Below are 21,067 nucleotides of genomic sequence, written 5' to 3'. Positions count from 1 at the left end.
TCACCAGTCCAGATTTGAAAAGTCACATGTCACATGTTTCGCTGCTCTGATTGGTTGTAGGTCTGGACCTGCGTACAATCTGCAGGTCTGTCCAGTGCAACACACCATAGCGAAACTCAGATCAAACTGTCAAACTAGGCAGTGCTGATCAAATATGAATCAAGATTCTGTTATCGCATTGCCTATTTCCCACCTCAAATATTTTCAGAAAGACATTTTAGTTTACTGTTTAGCTATAATTTGAGAAAGTTTGTAACCAGGCTGCCATATCTTTCCTGCCCGAAAAGAGACAAAACACCGCCCCAACTTGCATGTGTCGCTAAGCGCTAAATCACACATTTCATTGCTCTAATTGGTTGTAGGTCTATCCACTTGCGTCCAGAGGCCTTTTCTTCATTGATAACACCCCTTGGAAATCGAAAATGAACTGAGAGGATCCAGACTAATAAGCATTTTCGAATTAGTCTAGCGATGCCAGGCAAGTGATCTTCTCCAGTCACTCAAAATGATGTAAACTGCTGCAACAGGACCAACTGATTTCCATGCATTACTTTCCATGACTGAGTGTGTGTGTGTGTGTGTGTGTGTGTGTGTGTTGTTCTCCTCTTTGAACTAAAACATGTTTGGGTCTCCTTTCTTCTCAGTCCATACCTTTCTGCTGTAGGCACAATGACAAATTTCTACAGAAAATTCATCATCACCCTAATTCAAATCAAAACCTACACATCTGAAACATCCTTACACTAATGATTCTTGTCAGAGACAGCCTTATTATTTCACTTATGAGATGGCCCCTCTCACCATGTTAAGACTCCCAGTTCTTCAGCAGAATGTGTAATCAGCAGTGTTGGGAGAAATGCGTTACTGTAATTCCACTATATTTAGCGGTAACTAGACATGTAACAAATTACTTTTTCAAATTAAATAACGCAGTTACAATTACTGAAATTTAAATGGGCTCATTACTTGTTAATTTTGACTTACCTGAAAATAGTGGACAACTGCAGAGGATAGAAGACAAACGCAACCAATTCCCAGTATTGTCTGGTTTATGATCTAACGTCACCCAACCATATGGTGGCGCAAGACAGTTTAGGCAATGTGAGCTTGCTTTTCATCATAGTGATTGTGAACTGAAGAAACTTTGGTTCATCAAGTAATGTAGCAACGCTTGGTTAACATACATCCAGCTTCGTGTGAGTCTTCTACTAAATCCTACTGTCTAACCAAGTGTAGGTCGGAACACTAGTCGTTGCTGCCCTCTGGTGCTCGGGAGTATTAATAACTCCTATCAGTGATAAAATAATATAGCTATTTGTACATTAATGAGAGAATTGAAGCAACTAAAAAGTTACTTTCCCTAATAACTAATTATTTTATATACAGTAATTGGTAAAGTAATTCAATTACTTTTGAGAGAAGTAACTAGTAACTGTAACTAATTACTAAATTTCAGTAACTTGCCCAACACTGGCAATCGGCTCCAGCTCCTTTCTACTTTGTATTTGTTGGACTTCATCTCTGGGTCCTTGTGTCTTTTTCTTCTGTGTCTACATGTGTCGGCTTCTCTGTGATGGATATCAAGCTTTTATTAAAAATATCAGATATTATTCATTCAGCCTTTTTTCCACCTGTGTTCCCTGATAGAAAAATCACAATAAATCTATCTATCTAAGGTAATCTATACCTTGACTATCAGATGTCTAACCAGAGATGCATTTGAGGGTTTATGGGAAATAGTATGAAAACAATAATGAAACCTGCCTCACCATGATTAAAGGAGCTACTTATCCATCTAAGACCATTTCACTAATCTGGTTTTTAGCCTCTCATCCTACCAACATATTTAACATACAAGGACTACCGACTGGGGTTCCTGGGGACCCCAAGACTGGGGACCCCAACAACTGTAAGAAACAACCATTATAGCAGCTCTGAGAAATAGAGCAAACCTCTTCAAATCCTTCTCCTTGCATACCCCTCCTTCTCGTCCTCTCCCTCGGCAGCCTCAAAAATGGTTGCATTTGTGCTTTTTCCCACACTCACACCATGTCCTGATCATGTGCTTACTGTATGTCAATCATATGCATGAGGCACTATTTTACAGTCAAAAATTTGGGGACTTTTGCCATCATTAAAATCTGAAATTTAAAGTAATATTCAAATATTGGTTCCATTCAAATCCTATTTACTTTAGTGTTAAATGTGAATAAGAGGAGAGGAAAAAAGTAGCTAGTTATTGAAGTTTATAGACAAGCCTTATGTCATCTGACGCATTCAGCAATGCTTACACTCATTCATGAATTCACTTGTTGCTTCATGATTCATTTCAATATCCATATAACATGGTGGATGTGTGGAAAAAAGAAACCTCAGGAAGAGTAAGGGAAGATGTCGCGCAACGTCAAGGTGCTGCTAAAACAGGCAGGACCACTTTCAGGACACATTTGTGTAGACATTATTGGATTACTAGCAGTGTGGCTACAAGTAATGATAATCAAAATGATCCACATTATTCTAATAAACTTATAAATTACATTTGATAAAATATCCACTGAATTTTGTTCAGTGTTTTAAAATCCATAGACATTTTTTTATTTGGGGCATATTTAAAGATCCAATGTGTAGGATTTAGTGGCATCTATTGGTGAAAATGCAGTTTGCAACCATTTATCATAGAAAAGGTTTCAGTCGAAGTCATCTGGACACTGTTTTCAGAATAAAGACGTTTCGGCTCCCATCCGGAAGTCATTCTCAATTGTGAAAAAATGGGACAGGAACTAGAAATTTAAGCTACTCTATGTTACATAAGCCCTGCCCTCAGGACGGAATCTGCCTGAGTATCTGTTAATAGCTAGTTTCACCTGAAACTGACCTAATAGTTTCCAAGATGACCCAGTAATCAGTAATCAGGCCTATTGTTATCTGGCTGCATTTACTTCATCACTGTTAAGTACCTGATTAGCATGTGATTGGCATGACCAAGGTGATAATACACTCTGATAGACTTTGGGCAGATTGAATCTCAGACCACCATTTCTGTTCAAAGAGGGGTTTACTTTTTTTTACAAAAATAGCTTCCTTGACACCCCGTTCAAACCAACTCTTCTCTCTACTTAGAATCTTCACCTTGCTGTCTTTTTTCACAATTGAGAATGACTTCCGGATGGGAGCCGAAACGTCTTGATTCTGAAAACGACTGTCCAGATGTGTCCGGATGACTACGACTGAAACCTTTTCTATGATAGAACACTCCTGGACGAATGAGGGACTACACCGTCTTATTTGCAACCATTTGAATACCGCTCGCATCACCCTCCCCTTCTAGGGTGTTGGAGAAACTACAGTGGCCGCGAAACACGCGAAAAGCCCTATCTATAGCCACTGTTTGGTTTGTACATTCTGGGCTACTGTAGAAACATGGCGGTTCAACATGGCGGGTAAAAACGGCTTATTTTAAAGGTAATGAAAACACAACAATGTTTGTGCAACAATGTTACACACTGGACCTTTAACATAAGGCAACATAAACCTGTTCATTGTATCTTGAATGACATTATAGAAAATGTATTTTTTTGTGAAATATAATGCAGTGTGATGGCTCACAAGTAAAGCAAATGATGTGGCCCCACTTGACTGACTGGACCTGAATTTGCCTCTTTAATACCACATTGTCAACAGTGAAACTATGACATTTGTGACATGACAGTGGAACATGTGCTGATGGATAAGGGGGGGAACAAGTAACTCTGCCCTTGCAGATGTCTTATGGACAGACATACCCATAAGCTAACCAGGACAATTTGGCATTGACCTGTCCAAGCTGTTTGAGAGATTTGAATGTCATTTCTTTACTACCAACCAGGCTGGTGAGAATCCTCCTGATTGGATAAAAAACTATCCAAATGTAGAAATATGTGCTGTATGTTAATTAAATTTTATTTATATAGCGCCAAATCATAACAGAAATTATCTCAGGGCACTTTTCATGTCTAGACTGTAGTCTTTATAATATTTACAGAGAACCAACAATTCCCACCATGAGCAAGCACTTGGTGACAGTGGCAAGGAAAAACTCCTTTTTAACAGGTAGAAACCTCAAGCAGTCTGGCAAGATAGTCTTAGAACATATAAGAAGGCCCTCCATGATGCCAGAGCAGCCTATCACTATTACCATTAATAGAGGAAAATAAGAACGACACCGTGTTTCTTTTCAGTACTGTAGCCAGACTGATAGTCACAGCTCTATTGAACTATGTATTCCTATAGACCTCAGTAGTAACGACTTCTTGAGCTTCTTTAATGACAAAATTCATTATCTCCTGCCCTCAACCAGTACCGATTTATTATCAAACACAGGAACCTTAGAAACAGCTGTAAAACCTGATATATACAGTATTTAAACTGCTTTTCTCCTGTCCATCTTCAGAAACTAACTTCAATGATTTCTTAATCTAAACCATCAACCTGTCTCTTGGACCCATTCTAACTAGGCTACTTAACACTAGAACAGCCACGACGGTCATTTTGACCGTTTTGAAATTTATATGTGCAATAACTTGCTGGTACCTGACTTTTCCTAAAAGTGTTTGTATTTTTATTTACAATAGGTTTTATATAAATTACATTATGATCATTTTTACCTATTTCGGCCATACACAGTCATACTGACCGCAGTGAATTTGACGCTATTCTATTGTTCTATTGTGCTGGCCTCACAGCACACACGAAGCACAACATCGGAGATGCGCTCACGGCCTTCTTGTGTGTGTTTGACGATGGCATGCTGGAACACATCAGGGACTGCACTGTGGCTGAGGCACATCAGCACTGTGGTGAGAGCTCATGACCTGACAGTGGCTGAAGTGAAATCCTTCGTAGCCCTGTTATATATCCGTGGAGCACAGGGTGCAAAAAACATGGAGTTGGACAGCCTTTGGTCGGAAAAATGGGGCTTTCCGTTATTCAAGGAAGACATGGCCAGAAATTGCTTCAGAGGGATAATGAGATTCCTGCGGTTCACTAAAAAAGAGCCCCGACGTGTGTGTCTGCAGTATAACAAGTTTGCCCTGGTATCGGCCACTTGGAGCAAGTTCGTTCAGAACAGCATAGCCTGCTACAAGCCCGGTGCCAACATAACCATCGATGAGCAGCTGTTCCCCACCAAGGCCCGGTGCAGATTTATTCATGGGAAATAAGCCTGATAAATCTGGAATCAAATTTTGGCTGGCTGTGGATGTCAATTCAAAATACATGCTGAACGGGGCTCCATTTCTGGGTAAAGAGGAGATGCAGAGCAGAGGTCAGCTCGTGGGAGAGATTGTGGTGCTGAAACTGGGGGAACCATTCCTGGGGAAGGGAAGAAATATTACCAGATAATTTCTTCACTTCTCTGAAACTGGCCACTGCCTTACAGGCCAAGAAGACCAGCCTGGTTGACACCCTGGGGAAAACTAAGCGTGAGTTGCCCCCAAAAGAGTAAGCGGAGCTGTTCAGCACAAAGGTGCTAAAATGTGCAGATGTGACACTCACCATCTACCAGGGAAAGCCAAGGAAGAATGTGTGTATTCTGAGCTCCATGCACACAAGCGTGGGCATCACCAATGGGCTGAAGGCAAAGCGGGAGTCAGTGACACTGGTGTGAATATAGCTTATGCAATAATTACGGTTTACAAATAATATCAATATTGATAAATGTATAATTCAACTTTTTTAAATGTATATTTTGGTGTTATTTGGTTTTTTAAAAGATATCCTAACACAATAAATGCATTAATCTCCCATTTCGGTCATTTATCATTAGAGATTATAGAGTTTGGAATCTAGCGGTCAAAATGACCGCTTGCGGCAATTCTAGTAAGTTTGGAATTCTGGCACTTCTAGTGTTACAGAAGTTTTACCCTTAAGCTGTGTTTCCACCGCAGGGACCAGGGTCTAAATTAAGTACCGGGGACATTTTTTACCCCCCAAAAGGTCCCTGCTTGGGGGGTAGTACTTTTCAGAAATACCGGGATTTTCGTAGGTGGGGCTTGCTGAACATTTCTGATTGGTCGAACTCCGACCATCGGAGCAGAAGTGGCTTGACCTTCTGAATCTATGCGTTGCTGGGTCACAGGCCAGCCTTCACTGGTGCAGTGGCTCAGCTTCTGCTCTGTTGAAGCTGTGGTGTAAGACACCGGTTGAAGCTAAATCACATACGGCCCACATGCTACTTGTTAAATGCTATAACACTAACTATTTGTGGAACTAAATGTATGTATAGTGGCTGTAAACAGACACGTAATGCTTATGTTACCATATTCTAATATTTACAACGCTCTGAGGAAGTAGTGGCTCTCAATTTCACCATTCACCGGTAAGCTCAGTATTTAAAACAGGTGAGAGTGCAATGGTTAAAATAAGCAAATTTCGTGTTGAATTTGTGCTGAATTGCAGGCGATGTGTTTAATAAGTTAAAACAATAGAGTTATGCAGCTATGTGATGGGTGTAACCTAATAGGTGTAATTTGCTTAATTGTCCCGGCAACTTTTAGGTTCCTCGAAAAGTAGTTCCTGGGGATAAAAGTTCCATGTACTTTTAGTGGAAAAGCAGCTTTAGTTAGCAATTCTTTACTAGATATGATCAACCTGTCTTCAACTTGCTATGTACTACAGTCCTTTAAAGTATATGTAATTAGACCTCTCTTTAAAAAGCCCACTCTTGATCCAGGGGTTTCAGCCAACTATATCTAACCTTCCCTTTCTCTCTAAGATCCTTGAGTAAGCAGTCGCCAATCAGTTTTGTGATTTTCTAAACAACAGTAGTTTATTTGAGGCAGCACTGGTGGAAATTACAAATTACCTTCTTATTGCATCATACAAAGGTCTCCAGAGGTGGGTAGTAAGGAGTTACATAAGTCACTTTTTTGAGTAAATTGTACTTGTCTGAGTAGTTTTGATGCTGCATACTTTTTACACTTACTTGAGTAGATTTTTAGAGAAAAAAATGTTACTTTTACGCTTTTACATTTGGATACATCAATTGTGCTACTTTTATGTATTATTTTATGCATATATGCACATTCCGTTAAGAGGCAGGTGGTCAGCTGGTCCCACGTCTGCTGGCGCTGTGTTATCCTACCGCTATAATGGCTGAAGCTACAGCAGGAGTATAGCTTTCAAATAGCACTAGCAGCTAATATTAACACACAAAACAGCGCACAGTGTAGCAGGCTCCGGTTGTGAATGCTGGTCTGAGGTCAGTGCATCAGAGACCTATGCTGACACTGAGCTGACAGAGAGCAGTAACTTTGTCTGTTAAGTTTTATAAGTTTAATAATATATACACACAGTATATCATGCTTCAAAACTACTACTACTCTTGCTTTTTGTCGTAATGTAGCCTAAATATTCTCACTAACGGTGTACATTTAGCTGTCACGCTCATTCGTGTAGCCGTATAAAGAGAGACAGAAAAGTACAGACCAAATTATGCACACAAAAAAAGACTACTTTTATATAACTACTTTTATTTCATGTGGACATGACTGATATAACATTTCAACCAAGATGGTCTTCCTCAGGTAAAAGTGAAGAAGTGAACACACCTATATTTAAGGAAGGCAACAAGCAGGCAGGTAAACAGGCAACAAATGGGTACAGGCAGATGGGCAGATAAAGGTCCAGGTGGCAAAAAACACAAGGCAGAAACCAGCATTGCAACTGGGATGAACTGACAATGGAACAAGGGAATCACACAGACTAAATACACAAGTAAAAGGAGGATAATGAGGTGAAACTAATCAGGGCAGGGCAGACAATCACACAGGCGGGAAAACACACAAAGGCAGAAAATACAATAAGACAGGACACATGAGGAAGGACACTATTAAAATAAAAACAGGAAATGACTTGAACCTTAAAACCCAAAACCATGACAATTAGAGACTGAGACTTCTCTAATCTTATAGTCTTCATGTGATTGGAGAGACCTGGATGTGGTGGGCTCACATCTTTTCTGTGGCTGTCTGTGATGGGAACTGGGACTTGGTGCATCTATACTCGAATTATCAAAGTTTAAGGACACTGTAACATGTTAACTCTTTATATTTACCTTTTTAAACAGACAGTCTATTATGCACATGCACATGATTTGCTGATTTATTTGCCAAATCATAATATAATAGACAACAAGCAAAGAATGCAATTTAAAAACAACTTTACTTATTGGTGTACTTAATAGAGAATAATATTAATGTAATATTTTGTGATCACACACAGAGATACAGACTGGGAAAATTGTCCTGGTGTATATGTGGCAGGTTATCTAATCAGGAGATGATTTCTTGTCATTTCATCACAAATAAATACAGGTGTATGTTCACTTCTTTACCTTTACCTGAGGAAGACCATCTGTGGTTGAAATAATTTCAGTCATATCCACATCAAATAAAAGACTTAGGGAAAAAAAGACAGTGGTGTGCCTATGTTTTTTTCCATGAATTTTTACTTCTAGGCTGGATTATAAGAGATCATATTTCTCCAATATTAGCTTCTCTGCACTAGCTCCCTGTAAAATCCAGAATATAATTTAAAATCCTTCTCATCCAGAAACCCCTTAATGGTCAGGCACCATCGTATCATGCTATCCAACTAGAACACTGCGCTCTCAGAATGCAGGGTTACTTGTGTTTCCTAAAGTCTCCAAAAGAAGAATGGGAGCCACATCCTTCAGCTATCGAACTCATCTCCTGTAGAATCTGGTCCTAGTTTGGGTTTGGGATATGCACACCCTCTTCACATTTAAGAGTAGGCTAGTTATGCTTAGTTATGCTGCTGTAGGCCTAGACTGCCGGGAGACTTCCCATGATGCTCCCATCTCCTCCTCTCCATCTGTATGCATTTTTATCCCATTAATGCATGGTACTAACTCGACATCTTCTCTCTCCCATAGTTTTGTGCTTTCTCATCTCTCTCGTCTCCCCTTCTGTCTCTTTTTGCAGGTATTTCTGCCTCCGGAGCTGTAGAGTCTGGATCTATGATTGCAAGCCACCTACTGCATCCCATGTTCCTGCCTGACAACCACTACTACAATTATTATTAGTCTTATTATTATTATTATTATTATTATTATTATTATTATTACTATTATTGCTATCATTATTATTACCATTATTATTTTTTCTTAATATTAACACCACTAACATTACTATTAGGACGGTGTAGTCCCTCATTCGTCCAGGAGTGTTCTATCGTAGAAAAGGTTTCAGTCGTAGTCATCTGGACACTGTTTTCAGAATCAAGACGTTTCGGCTCCCATCCGGAAGTCATTCTCAATTGTGAAAAAATTGGACGGGAACTGGAAATTTAAGCTACTCTGAGTTACATAAGCCCTGCCCGCAGGAAGGAATCTGCCTGAGTATCTGTTAATAGCTAGTTTCACCTGAAACTGACCTAATAGTTTCCAAGATTTCCAAGTTTACAACATTACTATTACTTTACACCTAGGTTCTCTTTCCTCCTGCTCTCTCTCCCCTCTCCCACTCTCTCTTTCTCTCTCAACCCAACCGGTCGAGGCAGATGGCTGCCCACCCAGAGCGTAGTAGTGAATGGGATTTACGGCTCTTTGAAGGGAGCTGGATCATATGGCTCTGTTCCTTTCCAAGAGACGGCTCTTCGGCTCCTAAATGGGTATGGGAGCCGGCTCCCATTGTTCACTCATAGACTCACTCATAGGCTCTACAAATCTAATGGAAAGAATGCCATGAACTGTCTTAAACACATTTATGCTCCTATGATAATCGTATTTTAATTGTACTGGCCCCAGTTCCCTTTGCTCTAGTGCCACCAATAGCAGATTAAATAATATTTAAATAAATATCACTAGAATCTGTTCGTTCAATGGAGTTAGCTTGGAGTGGAAGGTGGGGAAGGCAGCTAGCCTTTGCCAAATGAGGAAATCTGGAAAATCCTAAATCATCTTATTTAAGTGTTGTGTCTTCTTAGTTGCTAGCTAACCAATAGTAAGCTACATTAAGGATTATCCTGGATATTGTGGGCGTGTGAACTATGAGGACTTCTGGAGTGCTGCTACTTCTGAACAGTCTGTAATGAAACCATAGGCTAAGCTTCTTGTTTTCTATTTCTGCACTTTGTGGGATTAATCCAATTATCAAACAGAACATGTAAAAGCATTCACAAGTATTGAGTCACCGCAAGGCATGTAAGAATTTAAAGGATCATACCAGTGCGTTTTTAGGTCTAGTTCATTTTAGTATGCTATTCAAAATCACTTTGCAGAGACTTGATACTTGCTCAACATAGCTAATGTATCATAATGAAACACACTAATGCACTGGATGTTGTTAGTGTTTTATTAGCGTTAAAATGGTGGTGTGATCTGTGAATCCTTCCTGGTGGTGCATTCACGTGCTGAAATGAAGGCTTGATGGCAGAGCTTCTACACATAGCATTGCATTACTCTGTGGTATTTGGTTGTATTGAATGGTGTATGAAAATGATTTTGCTGACTTCAGAGTGGAAGACAGTGTACATCTGAGTTCCACGTAGAGGAACAGTGCATTTATGTGCTGTTGTGTAGCTAAAACTATCATCGGACGATCAGGGCTGAAGATCTGTATACTAGTCAGTAAACACAAAGTAGTTAGCAAAGAAGTAACTCTGCACAGTAGTGATGATTTCACAAGAAAATGTCAGATAGCCAATATCATGCTCAGACAAGAAGACCATTATACTTTCTACAGAACAGCTGTTATCAGTTTGAGCCAGAGTTGAGAAGGAAATGGTGCTGCGGCGAATAGAGCTAGACAGGGAAAGGACAAGAAGAGGGGACACTGCCGCTGCGTCATTGGATCAACCAGAATACCAGCCTCTTGAACCAACAGACGGCAGCTGCTGGTGGAGTTGTAACACATGCCAAACTACGTAATCCACAACAGTGTTTTTGCTGACATGAATGGGACATTTTGAACCTCTGTTAGAGGTGTCAGAGCAAGGCAGCGATGCATGTGGAGGAAGGCTTTCGTGTCGAAAACTCTATTCCTTTGTTTGAAATTTTTAGCACAGCTCTTCATGTTTTCTGACTAGTGAATTTAATTCTGTGCAAAATATCACATACTCAAACATCACTATGGCCATACAATCATGATTTGAGCCATAAAAATAGTATAGTGGTTATAAAACATTCAGAGAAAAATTATTCGGCCAACAACTATTTCAGCAGATCATTCAACCAGTTACCTGAGGCTCTTACTGTCAAAACGCAGACAAAACTACTAATAAGGGGGATAAGGTTAAACAACACAGTTTGCTTCTTTCTTTGTTTTTGCTTAATACAGTATAATAGCTACAATATTAAACAGATTCATAATGGCGATGGGTTGCAGAGACTTATGTCTGTTGGTCAGTAAGTGGCAATGCTGTCACCTGGTAAACAAGAGGCTAAGTTCTTGAATTAATAACTTCCTCATTTCATGTCCTACAAAAATAAAAGTTGGCTTATACATCAAGGAAACACGTGCTGATTAATGTTAACTGTATTACTGATTGGTTATATAGCTAATCCACATTAAATCAGACTTGGGTTACAAAGCAAGAATATCAGTTATTTCACTTGGGGATGATAGGTGTCTGGCTAACCTTATCTCAGACCACATCAGGGGGTGATAGAAGAAAGAGTGTGTTGGTTTGCATGTGTGAAACAGATAAGGGAAGAGAAGATGTTGTTTTTAGTTTCCCCTCCTTTAGTTAATCTAATCCAAAGAGTCCGCCGGGGTGGAAAGCTCTGGTCTTGTCTGGCAAGTATCCAAATTGACACCTTTACCAGTGTTGCCAGGTCTGCGGTTTTCCCACAGAATTGGGCTACTTTTGAAGTGTTGCCACGGGTTGTACATCTATAAATAAAAATCTATATTTGAAATTAAATTATTTATTTATACCCAAATCCTACCAAACAAACTCCAGATCAGCATGTACACACATGGACATGGGACACACGTGTCACACGGCCACATACACACACACACAAACACACAACATGCCTAACATGCTCTCCGCCTGCTGGCGCCCACCTCTCGATCAACTCTGCTAGTTAGCAAAGCAAGCAAACCAGCTGCTAGCAACCGGGGAGAAACATGACGCCCAGTAAGTGGCAGGGAGGAAGAAGGAAAAGGGAAGAGAAAGTAAAGAGACAAAGCAACAGGCTAGTTTGTGCGACAGTGGATTATTCTACATGTTCACAGAGCTATATTTTATTTACATTTTAGGAAAAGGTGAACTGTTTATGGAAAACTGCTTTTAATGTTGGCACGCTAAACATTTATAGTGTTACTTTGTAGATATTACAATTTATTTGGCTATGATAGCAATGCTGTTGGACTAAAAGTAATGTATATGGTTTAGGAGGGGCATATTTTGAGTTCTAGTATTGGGCTGGTTTTGTCACACAAGACCTGGCAACACTGACCTTTACTGTTTGAGAGGGGAAGAAGTCAATTTGCAGATTCAGAGGTCTGAGCAGAGTTTATTCAAACCTCCTGCCATGGAATTCCACCGGGTCGTAAATGATGTTGCTGTATGATGATGAATGTGGGGAGACATTCACTACAGTCCTTTAATAAAGTATTACCTTAGTCAAATTAAACTTTCCAGCACTGTTAAACATGCCTCAGCGATGCTTTTGTGCATTTGGTTCACTTGATTTATGATTTTTCTAATACATGCAATGAATAAAAACGAATAAATGAAAGATATATAAGATGTATAAATACTGAGAGACTTAAAAGATGATGAGTGCAGTACATCAACAGTACATCAAGAGTACATCTAACAGACTCAACAAACTGATCCGTAAGGCCAGTGACATTGTGGGGGTGGAGCTGGACTCCCAGGCGATGGTGTCAGAGAGGAGGATGCTGGCCAAACTACATGCCATCTTGGACAGTGTCTCCCACCCACTCTATGACGTGCTGGTCAAACAAAGGAGTACCTTCAGCGGAAGACTCATCCCCCCAAAAAGAACCACAGAGCGCCACAGGAAGTCATTCCTGCCTGTGGCCATCAAACTCTTTAACTCCTCCCTCTAAGTGTTAGTCTATATGACCCTAAGTCATTATACTGGACATTGATCATTACATCTCTGCAATACTTGACATAGACGGTGTAGTCCCTCATTCGTCCAGGAGTGTTCGATCGTAGAAAAAGTTTCAGTTGTAGTCATCTGGACACTGTTTCCAGAATCAAGACGTTTCGGCTCCCATCCGGAAGTCATTCTCAATTGTGAAAAAAAAAAAAAAAGAAGATTCTAATTAGAGAGAAGAGTTGGTTTGAATGGGGCGTCAAGGAAGCTATTTTTGTAAAAAAAAAAGTGAACCCCACTTTGAACAGAAATGGTGGTCTGAGATTCAATTTGCCCAAAGTCTATCAGAGTGTATTATTACCTTGGTCACGCCAGTGATGAAGTAAATGCAGCCAGAAAACAATAGGCCTGATTACTGATTACTGGGCCATGTTGGAAACTATTAGGTCAGTTTCAGGTGAAACTAGCTATTAACAGATACTCAGGCAGATTCCTTCCTGAGGGCAGGGCTTATGTAACACAGAGTAGCTTAAATTTCTAGTTCCCGTCCCATTTTTTTCACAATTGAGAATGACTTCCGGATGGGAGCCAAAACGTCTTGATTCTGAAAACAGTGTCCAGATAACTACGACTGAAACTTTTCTACAATACTTGACATAATTGTGCAATATTCTGTGTTAATACCTGTGTGCAATATACTCTTTTCAGTTTAAAATTCCCTATTTATTGATATTTTTACTGCTGTGCAATATCCTCCATGTCATTATAATCCTAATAAGCTACATTTAACTTGACAGTTCATGCACTATTACCTTATACCGTATTACTATCATCAACCGGTAAACCCACTTTGTACTTTACACTTATTTTATTTTATTTTATACTCATCCCAACTTGGTACTTAATTTATTTTCTGACCTGTATTATAGTGTATTATATTTTTTGCATACTGAACCTTTAGTGAGATTTTAGTTATCTAGATGTTCATTTGAAACAACCTAACTGAGGTGTTTGCTTTGAACGTATGGAATTCAACCTATTGTCTTAATATGATTATAGTGCAGTTATTACTAAAAATCAAATAAACTGTGCATGTACCCCAAATTTCTAACAAAAAAATCATTGTCAACCTTTAATAAAAAGAAAATAAATACACTGAAACTGGGCTGTTGATTGTAAATGCTTCAATAAATGTTTTATTGAAGCCTTTACTATACCTAATTGAGTATCAGGACAATTGGTTAGTACATATAGGTCCAAGCCCACTTTCAGCCTGAGCACTGAAGATGCTCTGAAATGTACTGCTATGTAGCTCCCACGCACATAAAGCCATGGGAATTATATATATATATAGATATATATCTATATATATATATACAGAATCCACCAAGAATAGAACAGGAATAGAATACACATACATATAACAGGACTGTGTATTTATTTTATGGGATTAGCAGCTTGGAACTGCATTTAGAATTAACACTGCAGGATTTTCAATTTAGCTGGATGTAAAGCAGGATATATTTAAAAGGTGAATCCTACCTGAAATAGATTTTACAATTGCAATCCTAAATGATGACAATACAACAGATTAGGTCAAAAAACTGAAATTAGATACCCAGTCTCATTTGATACATGTGGCAAGGCTGCTTATAATTGAAATCATATTGTCAAAATCAATCTTGTTTGTATGCGCTCAGTGTCAGAAGTCTTTCATTGCTGAAGAAAATAGTCTATGGCAACCATCTTGTGCTCCAGCCAAAGTGTCGTAAGTAGCAGCCAAATCACAGCTCAAGAATCTGGGTCTGAATACACATTTTTAAAATCTTTTTTTTTACTGCAAAAGACAGCAATGTAATGGAGACAGTAGAGTGAAGAAACACATCTGACAGCTTTATACTGTAGTTATACACTCACTGCAAAAATGTCTGTCCTGAATCAAGTTGAAATACATATATTCATATTAAGACTGGATATCTGATTCATTGATTTGTTAAGGCAGTTTTAGTTAAAATATTCAAACAAGCATTAGCATTAGCTTCACTAGAATGAAGATGACTTTTGATTTAAAATGTCTTGCTAATGTCCTTGTCTTAAGCATATAAGATTTCAAGCTTCCATATGTGATTAAATTGCTTGGGTTGCCATGTCCAACTTCATCCAGACCAAGGTATATTAATTAATGTGGCTAATACCAATATTGCATTAATGTCTAAGTAGTTCTTAGCTAACTAACTAGCTATCTAGCAAGCCCAATATCATGTTCTCTGCAAAGTGTAATTTAAAAGTCATGTTTAAAGTTTTAAAACTGATGGTTAAAACTGATGGTCGTATGTGAGCCAATACGGATCGACAATGTCGAAAAGATGCTAGCACGACAAATATAAAGTTTACAGAGGTTAGTGAGCGCATTAAGGTAGTGTAAGAGTGGCAAAAATGCATGTGGATGGTGTTAATGACAAAAGGGTTTTGAATAAAAGAAGGAAAATTGTATTTAATTTGTTCTGATTAAATTATGGCCGAATTTTATGTAAGCACATTAAGGTAGTGTTACAGTGGCTAAAATGCATGTGGATAGTGTTAATGCCAAAAGGGTTTTGAATAAAAGAAGCAAAATTGTATTTAATGTGTTTTGATTAAATTATGGCTGAATTTTATGTAGTCATATTTCAAACAATAGAAGCCAACACGCACAGATTGGCACACAGGACAGCTAATGATGGGTCTACCTGATGTGCAGGCTAATGGGCTTGTTCACCCAAAATACAAAAAAGTATATATTTTTATTTTCTTCTAGCAGTATCTAGTCATGCCGATTGTCCCTATGAAAATTGTTAATAAAACAATTTCATCGGTAGCAAGTAGTTCCAATCAGTGCTGTTATTTGTGGGTATGCAAGGCCTTTCACTTATTCTGGCTAATCACATAAATCATATATGCTAGGATTGATGTGATGTCACTAAAGTCTGTAGTGTGTGCTAATAAAAATGGTAAATGTGTAAGTTGCCCCGACCATGGAACAGGCAAAATGACCTAACAGGAAAATAGAGGGATGTCAATCAAGCACAGCCTGAGACAAGGTCTAATCAGGTAACGTGAAAACAAAATAGCCAATGAAGTCGTTTCAGCCCCAGGCTTTTTTCTGTCTGCTGCTGTGCAACATTAAAAGTGTTACAGACTTTATTGGCTATTTTGTGATTTTTGGGTTGGTATCCATCATACTCTAAAGAAATTGAAGTTGGGCACAGCAGTTCCTTAGTTTGAACATAAGTGAAAACACCTGTGCACCATGCTGTGCAGAGCATTTAAATGTAACTTTTCAATGAGTACCACAAGCAAAATTTTATTCACTTTAATTGTTTTGAGATGGAGGAAGAAATCTGAGACATATTTCTCAAAATCTGGGAAAAATGAAAGCTCTGTGAGTGTTTCTTAATATATAATTTGGGTGAGATGACCCTTCCAACATGTTTTCACAGTACGATGAGGTAAAAATTGTATTAAAGCATCTATGACTGCAGATATTGTCTCAACTTTCATTTAAAACTATTTTCAGCATTGGTGCTTTCTTAAAATTAATGATTTTCTACTGTAAGGAATTTACCATTAAGTTACTATATTTTCTAAAGTTTACAATTTGAATTCAGGAGAGGTCAGATCTGAGAGGAAGTGAGTTCCTTTGAGAATAATGCAAAGAGGAGGGTGAGTCAGGAAGAGAGCAGAGTGAGGCAGCCCACCGGATAAGTTCATCTTTCCCATGTTGACTGAAGCATTTATGACGCATCCAAACTTTGGCAGGCATTTGGAAAGGTCAATGATAATAATGTAATCTCTTTAAATGTCTCGCGCTCAGTCTCTGTCCATGTGCCTATCTAAGTACTTATTTCTTTCTGTCTGTCTCCCTCAGTTTGACTCCCCCCCCCAAAACAAGGAGGGGGAGGAGGAATTATATGGTTCAAAATAAAACCATTTGTGGCAGAAAAGGAAAGCTGGTAACTTTGAGTGGTCAGAAGATTAGAAAGGCGCAATAGAAGTACAGTCCATTTACAATTACAAACCGCATTCACTCACTGATGGCAGAACTGCTCATCAGTAAAAAGAAACTAATTAATCATTCACACACCAAAGGTGTGGGGTTTTTGGGGTTCAGTGTTTTGCCCAATGACACTTCAACATGTGGACTGAGGGAAACTGGAATCGAACCGCCAGCCTTCCGATTAGTGGACGACCCGCTCTACCACTAAGCCACAGCTGCAGTGGGCATTGTAAGAAGGAATAACTGCTTTTGAAACATTTTACCTGTTATGGAAACAAGACAATTGAGCTGAACCTGTTATGAAACTTTAGAAAATCTAGGTGTATAGTAAATGTAATTAAGACCAAAAAAGGATGAAATAGCAATGCATAAGATAAAACCTTAATCATCCTGAGGGAAATTGCTGTGAAACAGTTGCAATACAAAGTTGGACGAGTGTAGATAAAAAAATAATGAAAATATACAAAAGACTAAAATAACAACAGTAGGTGCAAAATATTACAAACTAGAAATCAGTAAGGGTAAAATAAGTTGCAATCCAAATATATACAATATACACAATTAGGAATTAGGAAATGGTGGCCTGTTACTCTCCAAAATAAGCAAAGCACAATTCACAACAATGAAGCTTAGATGAACTAACACAGTTATCAAATCTATCTCTGACCAGACACAAGCCTCTTGAAAATCGCTCTTGGTTAGCGATTGTATGTGTCCATCCGTTTGGTTTATCTGGGGAAGTCCTCTCAAGCTCTGATACTGACAGAGCTGGGTCCACCCTCCAATGGCAAAACTGTTCCTTCGAGTGGGAGCAAAGGAAGCAGTGGTCAACATCAGTGAGGAGAGAGAGGCTCAGTGGCAGTTGCTCTCTGTGATGGATTGTTATGGAGAATATGCTCATCCAGCAAGATAAGACTCTCCTAGGAAAATAAAAGTTCACCTAATGTGCCTTCCTGTCGTAACTGTATTGCGCGTCTCAACCAATAGGAGTCTGGTGTTTAGATTCAACTGAGATCTCGCGTTGGCTTCCACAGGGATCTTGCGTCAGTCTTACACCTAGGTGTGAAATAACAGCTGTGGGGACTTAGCGCCGTTCTACTGTCTGTCCTTTGTTTCTCAGTCAAGCCTCTTATTGAAGGCTTCAGCTTTTCCAAGTAGGCCTGTCTTTGTCTCTCACATGTGGTGAGGCAAGGTGAGGCTCAACATCCACCCTTTGGTCTGGAGGGTGGGGTGCTGATCACAGACTTCATAGCAACACTGAGGCCAAACAGTCCGTGTGGAGGGGTAACATGGAGTTACATAGTCCTTGCGTTCCATAGAACGGAAAAAGAGGTTAACAGTTCACAGTTCTTAAAGGCATTAGCGTCTGGGCAGACTTCTAACTAACTAGACGACATCATACATGGCACATACAATTCAGCATTACAATCAGAGAAATCATTAACTGCACACAGTCCTTGAACACTCATGATCCGATGCTTCCATCGTGACTCAAACAGTAATGCTTGGAAGAAGAAGAAAAGGGGAGAGCAGGGGAAAGGTGGTTAGCGGCTAGTTACCCTTACTCCATTACGTGATTGGCTAGTTTGTGGGATGGTTGCTGATCGATGCATGGAAGCGTGGCTGAACAAACAGGAGCGAGTCCAGTTTGGCCTGTAGCTTCTTAATCTACATCACATGTGCAACATTTGCCGTAATGATTCAGCCACTAAGAATTAGCCCGAGGGTGATTACACTGATTGGGTGTTCTTTATAAGGCGACGACCTGCTCATGTGGTTAGCAAATGTGGTTGTGAGCCCAGTCGGTTTGAGACTGAACTGCACTAATTTGGTCCTTTCAGCCAGAAGTTGCTTTTGAAGAAAGTCGTCAATTGTGAGGTTGTGACCTCTGAATGCATCCATATTCTCTGCATCATGCCTGTCACAGTTGAGGTGATGGAAGACAATATCGTCACTATGTACAGTGGTTCCTGGCGGAACCGTTAGGAACACCGTCTGGTTTGGCAGAGTTAGTTTAGTAGCTGTATCATGGCGATCATAAGACATTAATACTTTGATGGCGGGTGGGCTAACTAGCCATCGGTTGCCAGCTCATTCTACTCTTGTGTCTATCCCTTTGCCCCTTATAGACATGCAGTCTGACCTGTGACCCGGATGTCACCAGGTCAAAAAAAAAGGTCAGCGATCATTTATTCTCACTCTCTTTCTCCTGGAATCGTTCACTGCGGTGGACAGCCCATGGCTGTCACTCGTGCGTGAGGCAAAGTATTGTTGGCAATTATTCATAATTGTGTAATATTAATTTTCAGCATAATTTTTGGCCAATATCAAAATTTTAGATTACACTAAAATTTTTAGACTAGCAAAAGTCTTTACATTCACTGCCCCTGGTCTGCCATAGGAGTAGACATCCAGCTGTACTTACAAAGAAGTACATTATGGTGAAAATGTATTTGTCAAGATTAGCTAAAGCATATTAATAGATTTTGGTTGTTGTTTTTAACTACCACTTTACGCACTCATTGTGTTACATTAAGAGTTGCTATTGCTGATAGCCATCCAAGTTCAACCTACTCTGTAGAAATTGTGGAATGTCTGTTCAGAATTTGAATACGGAATATTCAATGCAATCTAGTCAAGCTCTCAGTTGTTAATTTAAGTGCTCCTCCTTTCTGTTAAGACACAGCGTGCCACCGGCCCTGTGTAACATAGAGAGTTTGTTCCTGGCTGTTACTGCCGTGCATTTCAGCCTGATTAAGAATAGAGCCTGAGATAGAGCCACAGCCCTGTGTAGTTTTGTACCCAGCTGTAACTTCCATGTGTTTCAGTCTGTGTAAACTTTAAGAAACATCCTCTTACTGTTAGTGCCCTGCATCTCAGTTAGTGCATTTTAAAACTTTGGAAAGCAAACCTACTTTTGTAAACCTGCTTTGCCTTCAGTGGCCCCAATCTGATGCCCACTAGACCCACTAGATGGTGCTACCCCTGAATTTCAGTGAGTGCATCAAGGAGATAGAATGTACTTAGGGAATGAAGTCAGTTCCTCAGTCTCCACTTAGAGACAAGGCTAATAGCTACCTGACTTCCCATGTCTCTAAGACTGAGAGTGTTGGTTTATCCTCCACAAGATATTCTGCCCCATCCTGATTCTGATTGATTCTTTCTGATTCTGATCATGTTCTTTTCAGCTACTGATGCAAGACACATTCATAAGTGCTCATCCCTCCAAAAGGGGGACTAGAACATTTCAGAGCTATTCACCACCTGCCTCTAAACTAGAGAGAAGTGTAGCACGTGATCCACAGTTCTACAATAGTGCTAGCTTAGTGTCGCCTTCACCAGAAATGACCTCACAGTGTCCCCACCTTGAAGTGCTTGAGTTTATAGCTAAGGATATTGAACATTTTGATCCAGACAACTGTGATCACCACAATGATGACTATTTCAGTGAATTAGATCACCATCTAATTGATTTGCCCCATCCAACCCAAAGGGAGAAAGTTAAACTTGTGTGGAAGACCAGCTCTAAAGCGGTCCATACATTTATACAGTTGCAACCTCCCAGTGTCAGAAATGACTACAGAGAGCTCCATCAAGCACTAACATAAGAATTCTCTTAGAAAACTTGTTCTCACATGTTTCTTTGTTTCTGAACATGTGGGTTCATGCTTGTGCACACAGGACATATAGAGGCAGAACAAAGAATCATACACACATTCCTTTTAGCATGCACCCAGACCTGCGCCCACACACACAGATACACACCCTGTGTTCTGTAGTTTAGTGCTTAGAGTTAGTCTTCATTCTTTTAAAGAGTTTCCCCTTGGGGATCAATAAAGTATTTCTGATTCTCATTCATATTGCATTTTTGCTTTGTTTATCTTTTAAATAAATGCTTGTGTATAATTATGCCTGGTTTCTTTTATGTTGCACAAGAGTGAGTAATTCCTCTTCTG

This window comes from Siniperca chuatsi, linkage group LG8 (genome assembly GCF_020085105.1).
Source record: "Siniperca chuatsi isolate FFG_IHB_CAS linkage group LG8, ASM2008510v1, whole genome shotgun sequence".
Taxonomy (NCBI): Eukaryota; Metazoa; Chordata; class Actinopteri; order Centrarchiformes; family Sinipercidae; genus Siniperca; species Siniperca chuatsi.
This window is presented reverse-complemented; position numbering follows the sequence as displayed.